Source organism: Pinus tabuliformis, chromosome 9 (genome assembly GCF_031772625.1).
Source record: "Pinus tabuliformis cultivar Carrire ecotype Pingquan chromosome 9, CPIR1, whole genome shotgun sequence".
Lineage (NCBI taxonomy): Eukaryota > Viridiplantae > Streptophyta > Pinopsida > Pinales > Pinaceae > Pinus > Pinus tabuliformis.
In genome coordinates, this window is record NC_142307.1 from 1976550072 (window position 1) to 1976563952 (window position 13881).

The 13881-nt window shown below is 42.8% G+C and overlaps 1 protein-coding gene and 1 pseudogene across 2 annotated transcripts in view; one reads left to right on the plus strand and one right to left on the minus strand.

The window, feature by feature from the left end:
- Positions 1–2010, minus strand: part of LOC149156933 (glutathione reductase, cytosolic-like) — a 47228-nt pseudogene extending 45218 nt beyond the window's left edge.
- Positions 1–13881, plus strand: part of LOC149156932 (uncharacterized) — a 275191-nt gene that overhangs the window by 66599 nt on the left and 194711 nt on the right. The gene's annotated exons all lie outside the window — the stretch shown is intronic.

The following is a 13881-nucleotide window of genomic DNA, read 5'->3' on the forward strand; positions in this document are numbered from 1 at the left end:
AACTGCATAATAATAAAACCCTCATATCTACTACACTGATTTTCCTGCATTGGGTTTTTCCGGGGACGATTGTCCAAAAATAATAGTGTCCCTTGTGTGTTTGTCTCATTTATTTCAATTGTTGATTTGTATATGTGTTAATGCTGCATTTGTGTTTATTTTCAGTATTTATGTTTATAAATAGCTTGTTAATACAAAGAACGAGTAGGAGAAAATAAACCAGATAATGTAGTAGGGATTTCTGATGTGTCAGACTTAGAAATTTCAACACTAGACTCCTTAGATCTCCTAGAAGCTATTTGAGCTACCAATATCAATTTGACCTCCCTTTGATGTTGACTTTGGCTCACACGTGTGTCCCTCGCTGAGAAACTCGACCTTCCTAGCAACTCGCAGTGGCTAGGAAAATAATTACGACCTTCACTTGAAATTCTTTGTTTCTCCCGACAAATCAATTCTCTTGCGCAAATCAATCTCTCTTGTGAAAATTTCCTTGCTCTAAAATTTCTCCTCACTGAGCAATTCACACTGCCAAACTGGGTAATTCGCACCCCCTGCTTGAGCAACTCGTACCACTGGAAAATCGACCTTGCACTACAGAAAAATCAATCTCCAATTCTCCCTGGAAAGCTTTGTGAAGAATCTCTCCGGCAATCTCTGTTGAAACCCTTGTTGCTGATGTCCCTGCGCTACCTCTATGCCCTTGCTCTCAATGCAATTTGTCTCTCCTTCGTGTTCTCTGAATGACCCTCTATCTCCTCTTATACGAATCAATGACCATGATCTAATCACAATCGATTGCTAAGATCATCTTGACTCCATTAAGTGTCTTTTCTGGAAGTCTTTAGAGAAAAATCGATTTAAGGCCTTTTCTCATGAAACAAATTCTGGGTATTATAGAAAATGTGTTCTCTAGCCTCATAGACACCATGTGAGACTAGAACACCTGTTTGAGCTACACAAACTAACACTCCCTCTTAGCAAGGAAGGTGTTCTACCTAACACCCAACTTGTCTATGAAGAAGATGAGCCTCGCCTTCCCCAAAGCCTTCATCAAAATATCTGCTACTTGCTCATCTATAGGTATATTATGTAGCTGGACAATCTTGCATTGCACACAGCCCTTGATGAAGTGGTATTTGATGTCTATATTTTTTGAGCTGTCATGAAATATTAGATCCTTCGACAACTTGATGCAACTTTGATTATCGCAGTGTATCACTGTCGTCTCTTATCTTCTGAACAAACAAGGCTCCCAACAACTTCTGAAGCCATATGGCCTCGCATGTAGCCATGCTCGCTGCTATGTACTCTGCCTCTGCTGAATTGAGTGCTATAGACTTATGCTTCTTATTGTACCAATAAACAACTCCTGATCCCAATGCTAATGCAGAAACCTGAAGTGTTTTTTCGATCTATTGTGTTCCCTGCCCAGTCTACATCAATATAGCCCATGAACCTGACACCACCACCTCAAGCATATCTGATCCCATGCTCAATTGTGCCATGCAAATACCTCAACACATGTTTCCCTGCTATCCAATGTGCTCTATTCAGCTCCACCATGAACTGACTCAGAGAGTTAACTGCATAGGATATGTCTGGCCTGGTGTTGACCAGATACCTGAAAGAGCCTATCAACTCTTTGTGCAAAGTGGGGTACACATCCTTCTCCCGGGATGCATTTACCTTCATCCAATTGCTAATCATGGGTGTAGACATGGCCTTGCAATCCTCTATCCCGAGTCTTCTTAGGATCTCGATACAATATCTCCTTTGACAAATGAAGATATCGCCATCTGTTTGCCATACCACCATACCTAGAAAATAGTGTATTAACCCCAAATTATTCATCTCGAACTCTGCTGCAAGGTCCCTCTTGCACTTCTTGATGAGCCCTAGTGAACTTGTCAAGAACAAGTCGTCCACATACAGGACAAGAATGAGAACATCTCCCCCAACCACTAAGTAGTAGAGGTTACTGTTAGCCTCACTCTTCGCAAAGCCCATGCCTTGAAAGTATTTGTCGATGCGCTCATACCACGCCTTGGTAGCCTACTTGAGCCTGTACAAAGCTCTCTTCAATATGCACACGTGGGTCTCTCTACTATGTGCCACGAAGCCCTCTGGTTGTTCTATATGCACCTTATCCTCAAGTTCACCGTTCAGGAAGGCCGTCTTGACATCCATCTAATGGATCTGCCATCCCATCTATGCTACTAATGAGATCACAACTCGTATAGAAGTGTATCTGGCCACAAGTGTAAATTGTCTACAAAAGTACAAAAGTACTTGTACCCCTTGATGGATTTCATCGACATTGGCCCACATATGTTTGAGTGTACAAGGTCTAAAATACCCTATGATCTACTGTCACTCCAAAAGATGCCTTGACGAACTTCCCATCGCACATCCTTTGAATACGTTGTCCTGCTTTGTGCTGAACTCTAGAACACCTGTCACCATCTCACAAAGCAATCTAAGTGCTCTGTGATGAATATGGCCCATCCTCCTATGCCATAGCTCCACTTGGTCTCTCAGACTGCTGTTGCTAGCTAGTGCCTTGGGCGTGTCTCACTGCAACTTGTATAACTCACCGCTCCTCAGCCCAACTGCTATAGGTGACCTCCAATCTTAGTGTTATAACAACAATCTAGCTCCTCTAAAGAGAATATTGTACCCTTTGTCCTGAAGGACTAATATAGAGATCAAATTCATCGCCAAGCCCGACACATGCAACAAATCATGGATGGGTAGCTACTTGTTGTTCTCCCTCTGAAATAGAACAATCCCTCGTGCTACAGGACTGCACTTGGTCTTGTTCCCCATTTGAATCTAGAACCTGATGTCCTCCTCCTTATAACTAGAGAAGTACTCCTTAACCTCTGTCATATGAAATGACGCTCCACTGTCTATGTACCAGACACCCTGTGAAGTCAAGCTAGTCAGGCAAGTGATCAATGCGAACTCCTGCTCCTTCTTGCTAGAGAGCTCATCTGTGTTTGCTGAAGCTGCCACTTGCTTCTTTCCCTTCTTCTTTCTCAATGGGCAATCACTGACATAATAGACAAACTCGTGACAGCCATACCACTTGACCTTTGATAGGTCCTTCTTGCTCTTCTCTCCTTTTGAACCTTGTCCCTTACTGTTAATTTTTGGTATGTTCTATGCTTAGAGCAAATTTACTTCAATTTTCCATATTAGCTCAATATCAATTCCAGATTAGCAATCACATTAGCATGATAGTGAAATGCAGATAGAACATAAACATAAATCACAAAAAACAGGCCAAGACAAGAGGACACAAGATGTGGCACCAGCCAAGGACAAACCCCAATGTGGGGAAACCCTTGGTCAAATCTTGTTATATTCTTCAATAGTTTAGCAGAGAGAGAGATTGTACAAATACATAAATCTGAGATTTTATGACAGCAGTAGCAAGACCATCATTCCACTAATGATGACAGTTCTGAGATGCAATCCTAAATTCCCATGGCAGTCTTCAACCAATGATAGAACTGTAGCAGACCATCAATCTAGTAATCCTTCTTACTGCTGCAACATTCCAGTGATAGCTTGTGGCACCGGCAAATCTGATAAGAGCACAAACATCAACCCTAAATAGCCTTTGCTATGATGCTATGACCTTTGGCCTAGCACATAGCAACTTCTGTAGCATATGTTCTCAAAACAACTATACAAATATGCTATCAACGCAGCAATATGGGACTATTAGAACTCAGCTTAATGTTAGCACCTAATCCATATATGCTTTTCAGCCCTACGCTGATCTTTTCTAAGCCTGAAGGTCAGACCTTATGACAACGGCTTCATTATCTAGCAAACAGTCTTAAAACCATATATAGACCAACCTCTTTCATCACGTTGTTACCTGCAGCAAACACACTATCTTTCCAGGCTTATTCACGCTGAGATAAGACCCCTTCTTGCTGCGGTTAAGGATCTCTTCTTGACTGCGTCTAAGGGTTCTTCTTGACTGTAGATTCGGGCCTCCCTTTTGGATGCGGCTAAGTCCTCTTGATTTCAGATTAAGATGTTAAGTTATGGCATGTTGTATGCTTAGTGCAATTTACTTCGATTTCTTCTTATTAGCCCAATGTCAATTTCATTGTTTAGCAATCACGTTAACATAAAGTAAAACGCTGATAGAACATAAATAAATTGACAGAAGACAAGCCAAGACAAGAGACACTAGATGTGGCAGCTAGCCAGGGACAAACCCCAGTGTGGGGAACCCTTTGATCAATTCTTCTATAACCTTCAATAATTCAGCAGAGAGAGAGAGAGCTAGTACAAATATACAATTCTGTAATTTTATTACAGCAGCAGCAAAACCTTAACCAACAAAGTCAAAGCTGGTCAAACAAGTCAGAATTGACCTCCAATCAGCTTGGTCATTATCCCAGTCAACTTGGTCTCCAACAGCAAGAAGAGTCAACCCAAAACAGTTTGAAATTACAGTCAAACTTCAGTCAATGCTAGACAGATCTGCGATCAACCTTTTGACAGTCAATGCTGGTCAAACCTGAGTTCAGATCACCTCGATTTGCGTGCCAAAATCTGCGGCCTGCCAAGGAGAAGCTGCCACACTAAATCCACAGTCAAAGAGGAGTCCACGTTGGTCAACGCTGGTCAAAGTATCTTTCTGCAGCCCTGGTCAAATTCAGTCAACGCAGCCTTAGGGTCTAATCAGAAATCACTTTGTCCTTCCACAGGTGTGAGAGAGATGTTGCTCCTTATGTGTATCCAATCACGTAAGGAGAGAGAAGAACGTGAGATAAGAGATGAGTGAATAATGCCACAAAGTGTCTTCTATTTATATGCCATGTTGGGGTTTAGATGGGGGCTTGCAACACAATTTTACTTGCTGCGCGACCTTGACAAATTGTCAAGAAATACAAATAAATTCACATCTCCATAAATACATTTTGGAATCAGATCTTTAGATCAATCCTACACCTCTCGTTGAGAGGAATCCAAGAAAAATATCAGTTGCCATAAATAAGATGACCCACATGGACTCTGGCCCTAGTTGCCAATTTTAACACTCCCTCTCAACTAGGGAGAACTCCATCTGCTAATCCATCTGTCCGTCGGTACTATCTCTGTCATCAATTGCACTGTCCTGCACTGCTTGGCTCTGCTCTACTCTACTCTTCTGAAATATGAAGAAGAAGAAATGATCGAGGATGTATCATACCATCTCTACTGACCCGAAGTCAGTCCCAGATAAAAGAGAGTGCTCAATAGCGCTCTTACTGACCCGAAGTCAGTTCCAGAGAATGTGTCATACCACTCTTATTGATTCCAGATCAGTTCCAAGAGAGAGTGACCTATATCGCTCTTATTGACCTGAAGTCAGTTCCAATTGATCCCAGATCAATGTCGGTCATCCTAGCATAGGGAGTATGGTAGATACACAATGCGTCCATCGATAGTACTATGGTCCCTAACCCCATTTCCCTGCTCATTGGCCAAATGAGAGGTACTTCCCATGAGTCCCAGACTACATGGGTAGGTTGCCTCGACAGGAGAACCACTCATCCTGTCCATAAGTCGCCACGAGGTATCATAGGGGAAGGTTGAGTCATTCACCTTGTACACAGCGCACCATTAGGGGAAGGTGAGTCGCCCTATGGTCGCTTGTCACTCCAAGAAGTACCCCAAGCCTCCCAGAGCTCAATGCATGCATCATATGGGATCCTCATAAGAGGGTCTCTCGGAAAGTCGTTCTCGGAAAGTCAAGAATTTGACCTTTCCCAGGGCTTCGTTAGAATGTCGGCAATCTACTCATCTGTACCGATATGATGGAGCCTTATTGCTCCTCGCTGTACCATATCCCTGATAAAGTGGTACCTGATATCGATATGTTTGGAGCGATCATGAAATACGAGATTCTCTGATAAACGAATCCCACTCTGGTTATCACAAAGGATCACAATAGTATCCAATGTATATCCAAATAGCTCACTGAAGAGTCGCCGCAGCTAGACAACCTCATAAGAGGCCATACTTGCAACAATGTACTCTGCCTCAGCGGTGCTCAAAGCCACCGACTTCTACTTCCTGCTCATCCAGGATATCGAGGCAGATCCCAAAGAGAAACAACACTTGGAAGCGCTCTTTCGGTCCACCACATTGCCTGCCCAATTAGCATATGTATATCCATGTAGCCTCACATCTTCGGCAATCTATCTCAACCCATGAGTGATTGTGCCTCAAAGATATCTCAGAAGGTTCTTGGCACCAATCCAATGTGAGTGGTGAGGCTCAACCATATGTTGGCTCAACATGTTGACTGCAAAACATAATGGGAGTTCACCAAGAACATCAATGCTCCTATGAGTTGACGATACTTGGTAGCATTTCCCAAAGCAGGTCCGGCAACACTACCGCTTAACTTCTTGAAGTCAAGCTCCATCGGGGTAGTCACGGGCTTGCAGTGCACCATACCGAATCTCTCCAATATCTTCACCACATATTTTTCTTGAGATAGGAAAATCTCGCCTTGCAATAGTGCATCAGTCCTATGTCCTTCATCTCAAACTGGGAAGCCATCTCCCTCTTACATTTGTGAATGAGAGGGTCTACACCTGTCAGAAAGAGGTCATCAATATACAACACCAGTATGAGAGGCTTATCATCTTCAACCTTAAAGTAAAGGTTCAGATCGACTTCACTCCTAGTGAATCCCAACTTCATCAAGTAGCTATCGATCTTCTCATACCAAGCTCAGGGTGCTTGCTTCAACCTGCACAAGTGAGATTCCCGATTATGAATTTCAAATCCCTCGGGTTGTTCCACATAGACTTCCTCTTTGATCGAACCATGCAAGAACGTGGTCTTGACATCCATTTGATGTAGGTTCCATCCTTGCAAAGCAGTAAGGGCTATGATCGAGCGGATGGTGGTGTATCGGGCAACAAGTGCAAATATCTCCTCATAATCTATACCTTCCTTTTGAGAGAAGCCACGAGCGACAAAACAAGCCTTGTACTTTTTAGCACTTCCATAAGCTCCATGCTTTATTTTGTAAAGCCACTTCGAGGTGAATTGTTTTTTCGTGGGGTTTGGGGACCACATCCTAGACATCATTCTTCATGATGGACTTGTATTCCTCATTCATAGCATCCTTCCATACCTGATGCTTCACGGATTCTTCAAATGATGAGGGCTCATTTTGAATGATCATGCTCATAATGGTTAAGTATCCCTGATACCCGGTCGACTTCTTACTTTCACGGAAAGTCCCTCTGGGTGCAATGTGTCCTTCGACATCATCAAGTGTCCTCCTAAGCCATGAGGGCCTCTTCCTAGAAGAGGAAGGCTCTTGTAGAGGGGGATCAATAGGATCCATAGGTTCTTCCACATTAGGCATTGTCTCATCTTCCTTCTCATCCGACTTCTTGGTGTTAGCTTCTTTAGTTTTCCTTAGAATAGGAAGATTGTCAACTTTGCTAAGAGCTATGTCTTCGTCACATCATGACTAATCTCGACTTCCCTTTGACCAACCACATAGATTCTATAGCCCTTAGAATTTTCGCTATAGCCCACGAAGATTCCCTTCTTTCTAGATGTGCCCAATTTATTCTTTTTCTCTTTCGGCACTTGAAAATATATGGGACTTCCAAAAATTCTAAAATAAGAGACATTAGGTTTCTTACCAGTGAACATCTCTTCGGGAGTCTTGGAATCCACTCTTCGGGAGTCTTGGAATCCAATGCTTGATGAGGGCATCGGTTTTGAACATATACGTCAGTATTTGTAGCTTCGGCCCATAGAAACTTCAGAAGTCTTTGACCATGGAGCATGGAACAAACAACTTCCAAAATCATACGGTTCTTCCCTTCCGCCACACCATTCTGCTCGAGAGTATATGGTATAGTGGTCTCCCTCTTAATGCCAGCCTCTTTGCAAAAGTCATGGAACTCATGGGATTCATACTCGGTCCCATTATCAGTCCTTAAGATCTTGATCTTTTTCTCTGTTTGATTCTTGATCGAGGCTTTGAAGTGACGGAACCCGGAGAACACTTCATCCTTCTTTTTCAAAAAGTATATCCACGTCTTGCGAGAATAGTCATCTATAATAGTGAGATAATATAATTATCCTTCTAAAGAGTTCACAGGCATCATACCAGATATGTCAGAGTGAACCAACTGCAAAATGTCGGAGGTCTTGCTATGGCTTGAGGGGAATGGTCCCCTTTTGAGCTTTCCTTCGGCACACCCCGGACATACACCTTCTTGCTCCACTTTAAATTCGGGAATCCTGGTGACCATTTCTCTCACATCGGGTAGAGCCTTATAGTGAAGGTGGGCAAACCTCCGGTGCCATAGTTCAGACTGAAGAGTTGTGTTACAAGACATGACTCCCAACGAACTTCCTCCAACTTGATATAGAGAGTCAACTCGAAACCCAGGAGTGAAAGCATCTTTAAAATTCTTTTTCCATACACGTACTTTACCATCGATGAAGGCCACCTTGTAGCCTTTGTCTTCCTTTGTCGAAATGGACACCAGGTTCTTTTTGAGATCAGCTACATATAGGACTTCTTGCAAATGATTTGTGTTACCCTGATTTAATTGAAGAGTAACATTTCCTACACCTTTTACGAGATAGGTGGAGTTGTCTCCAAGAATAATCTCTAGGTTGGTCTCCTTCTCTATCAGATTAGAGAGAGCTTCCTTGTAACCAGTGAAGTGCCTTGAGGCACCACTATCAATAAGCCAATTGCCCAACGAGTTCGGAGGAGAAGTAGTAGAGAGGGCCGATATTAGATAATATTCATCTTGCTTATTGTTAACAACATTAGATTCATACCTGGAGTTTCTTGCCTTCTTGGAGGGTTGACCACTTCCTTGATTTCTGGCATTCCTCTTTCCTTTGCCATTGAACCTGCCATTCCTTTGATTGTGGTTGGAATTGCCCCGGGAGTGATTTTGATCATCGTCATGAGATGTGTCTTTTCTATTTGGACACTCCCTCGCATAGTGGCCAAATTTGTTGCAAACAAAACATCTTCCCTTCCTTCCACCTTTCGATCCGGCCTTTCCTTTGGATTTAGACCCGGAATTATTTCTCCTTTTAGCATGAGAGGAGAAAGCAGTGGGGTTGCCTTTAAATGCAGGCATTTCCTGCTCTTCCATCCTAGTCTCTTCTTGAATGCATCTCGCCATCAATTCCTCAAATCCCAGAATTACATTATTGTTGAGAAGAGCGGTTCTAAATACATACCATTCGGATGGGAGCCCTCCAAGAGTCGTGATAGTCAATTTCCTGTCAGGAATGACTTCCCCAATCGATGGAAGATCATTCTTGATCTCGGCAATCCTCAAGAAGTAGGATTGCATATTCTCATCTTTGCCCTTCTTAATTTCCTTCAGCTTATTTTCGAGGAATAAAACTTGATTTGCATCACTAACTTTAAACAAGCTTACCAGTTTATTGTAGATTTCCTTGGAGGTGTTAAGCTTGGAAACATAGGCCACTAGGCACTTGTCAATAGAATCCCGAATGATTTTCTTTGCTTTGACTTCACCCTTTGTCCACTTGTTCCTTGCAGCAACCAATGCATTTGATGGAGGCTCAATAATTCTGCCTCTCACATAGTCCAACACTTCCTGCTCTTCCAATGTCAGATCAAGAGACATCTTCCATTCGTGATAGTCAGACTTCTCGCGGAGCTTGTCTTTGGTGAGGAAGTGTGTTAAAGAACCCATGAAGTCTAAAGACTTTTTCCAACAAGTTTCGGTGATTGCTCTTGCTTGGGCTTTGTCTTCACTTCATTTCTGATACCATGTTAAAGTTATGGTATGTTCTATGCTTAGTGCAATTTACTTCAATTCCTTCCTATCAGCCCAATGTCAATTTCACTGTTTAGTAATCACATTAACATAAAGTAAAATGCTGATAGAATATAAATAAATTGATAGAAGACAAGCCAAGACAAGAGACACCAGATATGGTAGCTAGCCAGGGACAAACCCCAATGTGGGGAAACCCTTTGATCAATTCTTCTATAATCTTCAATAATTCAGTGCAGAGAGAGAGAGATAGTACAAATATACAATTCTGTAATTTTATTACAGCAGCAGCAAAACCCTAACCAACAAAGTCAAAGCTGATCAAACAAGTCAAAATTGACCTCCAATCAGCTTGGTCAATATCCCATTCAACTCAGCCTCCAACAGCGAGAAGAGTCAACCCAAAACAGTCCGAAATTACAGTCAAACTTCAGTCAATGCTGGAAAGATCTGCGGTCAACCTTTTGACAGTCAATGTTGGTCAAACCTGAGTTTAGATCACCTCGATTTGCGTGCCAAAATCGACGGCCTACTAAGGAGAAGCTGCCACACCAAATCTGCAATCAAAGACGAGTCCATGTTGGTCAACGATGGTCAAACTCGGTCAGCGCAACCCTAATCAGAGATCACTTCGTCCTTCCACAAGTGTGAGAGAGACGCTACTCCTTATGTGTACCCAATCAAGTAAGGAGAGAGAAGAATGTGAGATGAGAGATGAGTGAATACTGCCACAAGGTGTTTGTTATTTATATGCCACGTTGGGATTTAGCTGGGGGCGTACAACACAATTTTACTTGTTGGCCGACCTTGACAAATTGTCAAGAAATACAAACAAATTCATATCTCCATAAATACATGTTGGAATCGGATGATCTTTAGATCAATCCTACACTTCTGATCGAGAGGAATCCAAGAAAAATATCTGCTGCCATAAATAAGATGACCCACATGGAGTTTGGCCCTAGTCGCCAATTTTAACATAAGGGCTACTCCAGTTGTAGCTTAAGGCTCTACTTGATGGCTGCTGTGACCTTCATTTGCTGCGGATAAGAGCCACTCTAGTCTTTGGTTGGAACCTTCTTTTAGGAATGCGGCTAGGGCATGTTGTTTTGCAGATTTAGGGCCTCATACATCAGTGGTTCGGGCTCTCCTTAAGTGCATATTAGAGCATACACTGACTGCGAATTGGAGCCCTTTTTTGAAAGCTTTTAGGGCCTGTGTTCCACAGCTAATTAGGCCTCCTCCTTGACTGCGTCTAGGGCACGTTAGAACACCGACTATGACACTTGTTTGGACTGCGGCTAGGGCTTGTTAAGGCCTCCTCTATACAGCATATAAGGATTCTCCTTGACTGTAATTTAGGGCAACGTATAAGACTAGGGCACTCCCTCTAAGACTCCTTTAGGACTGCGTTTAGATCTTCATTAGGGCAGCGTAGAGGTCTTTCCGTGGCATCGTATAGATCTCATCTGAATTGCAGCTAGGGCTGCTCCCTTAGTCTCCTTTCTTCCTGCGTCTAGGGCTTCTCCCTCTTGATCTCTCTAGCCACCAAAACCCAAAACAAGTGGAGAGAGATATTAGGAGAATTTAGTGAGAAAATGACTTGAATACCTCCTCTATTTATAATGCCACGTTGAGGATAAGATGGGGTAATTTGGTTGCTATCCAACCTCGACGAATTGTCACATAATACAAATAAATTCATATCTCCATGAATACATGTCAGAATCAGATCAATCCTACACCTCTCGATGAGAGGAATCCAAGAAAAATATCAACTGTCATAAATAAGTAGACCCACATGGAGTTTGGCCCTAGTTACAAATTTTAACACTCCCTCTCAACTAGAGAGAACTCCATCTGCTAATCCATCTGCTAGTCCGTACTATCTCTGCCATCAGTGCCCTGCATTGCTCTGCTCTGCTGAACTATGAAGACAAAGAAGTGATCGAGAATGTATCATACTATTCTCTACTGACCCGAATTCAGTCCCATATAAAGAGAGTGTATCATACCACTCTTACTGATCTGAAATCAATTTCAAAAAAAGAGAGTGTCTCATACCATTCTTACTTTTCTGAAATCAGTTCCAAATAAAGAGAATGTTTCATACCACTCTTACTGATCCGAAACCAGTTCCAAATAAAGATAGCGTCTCATACCACTCTTATTGACCCGAAGTCCATTCGAAATGATCCCAGATCAATATCATCCTAGCATAGGGTGTACAGTAGTACATGATGCGTCCATCAGTAGTACTATGGTCCCTATCCTCATTTCCCTACTCATTGGCCATATGAGAGGTACTTCCCATGAGTTCCAGACTGCATGGGTAGGATGTCTCAACAGGAGAAGGATGAACCACTCATCATGCCCACATGTCACGAGGGGTATCCTAGGGGAAGGCTGAACCACTCACCCTGTACACAACAAATCACTAGGGGAAGGTTGAACCACTCACCCTATGATTGTGTCTCGGTAGGAGAAGGATGAACCACTCATCTTGCCTACATAGAAAACCACTAAGGGAAGGTTGAACCACTCACCCTATGGTTGCTCATCACTCCAAGAAGTACCTTCAAGCCCTCGAGAGCTCCCAGAGCTCAATGTCCATATCATACAGGACCCTTAGGAGAGGGTCTCTTCACGACTCCTAGTCATTCTCGGAAAGTCATGAATTTGACCTTTCCCAGGGGCTTCTTCAGAATGTCGATGACCTGCACATCAATCCCAATGTGATGGAGCCTTCTTGCTCCTTGTTGTACCATATCCCAGATAAAGTGGTACTTGATGTCTATATGCTTGGAGTGATCATAGAACACATATTCCTCAACAATCGAATCTCACTTTGGTTGTCATAGAAGATCACGGTAGTATCCAGCACGTGTCCAAACAACTCACTGAAGAGCTTCCTCAACCAGACAGCTTCACACGAGGTCATACTCGTAGCTATGTATTCGGCCTCAGAAGTGCTCAAAGCAACCGACATCTGCTTCGCTCTAAGCAGAACCCAAAGTGAACCAACGCTCAAAAGTGCTCTTGCGTTCCTCCACACTGCTTGCCCAATCAACATTAGAATAATCATGCACCCTCACAACTCCAACAATGTATCTTAGTCCATGAGTGATTGTGCCCTGAAGATATCTCAAAAGATTCATGGCACCAATCCAATTTAAGGAATGATTCTCAGCCATATGTTGGCTCAATATGCTAAGTGCAAAACATCTATCGGGACGGGAGTTCACCAAGAACATCAATGCTACTATGAGTTGATGAAACTCAGAGGCATTTCTCAAATCAGGTCCGGCAACACTACTGCATAACTTATTAAAGTTAAGCTCCATCGAGGTAGTCACGGGTTTGCAGTGCACCATTCCAAATTTGGAATACAATTCCCTCTTACTTTTGCAAATGAGAGGGTCTGCACTTGTCAGAAATAGGTCATCCATATAAAGCACTAGTATGAGAGGTATATCATCCACAACCTTAAAGCAAAGGTTTGGATCGGCTTCACTTCTAGTGAATCTCAGTTTCATCAGATAGCTGGCAATCCCCTCACACTAAGCCCGGGGTGCTTGCTTCAAATCATAAATAGCTTTTTTTAACCTGCATACATGAGATTCCCGATCATGAATCTCAAACCCCTCGGAGAGCTTTCTTCAACCTGCATACATGAGATTCCTGATCATGAATCTCAAACCTCTCGGGTTGTTCCATATACGTGGTCTAGCTATTACATGAGGGGAATGGTCCCCTTGTAATTTTCCCTTTGGTACATCTCGGACATGTACCTTCATTCTCTTCTTTGAATTCAGGCATCCCTATCACCATTTGTCTCACATCGGGTAGGGCTTTACAATGAAGATGGGTAGGCCTTTGGTGCCATTGAAGAGATGTGTCACACGACATAGTCCCCAATGGACTTCTCGCAACTTGATGCAAATTGCCAATCCTGAACCCAAGAGTAAAAATATCATGAAAAATTCCTTTTCCAAACACGTACCTTTCCATCAATGAATGCCTCCTTGAAACCTTTGTCTTCCATTGCCGAAAT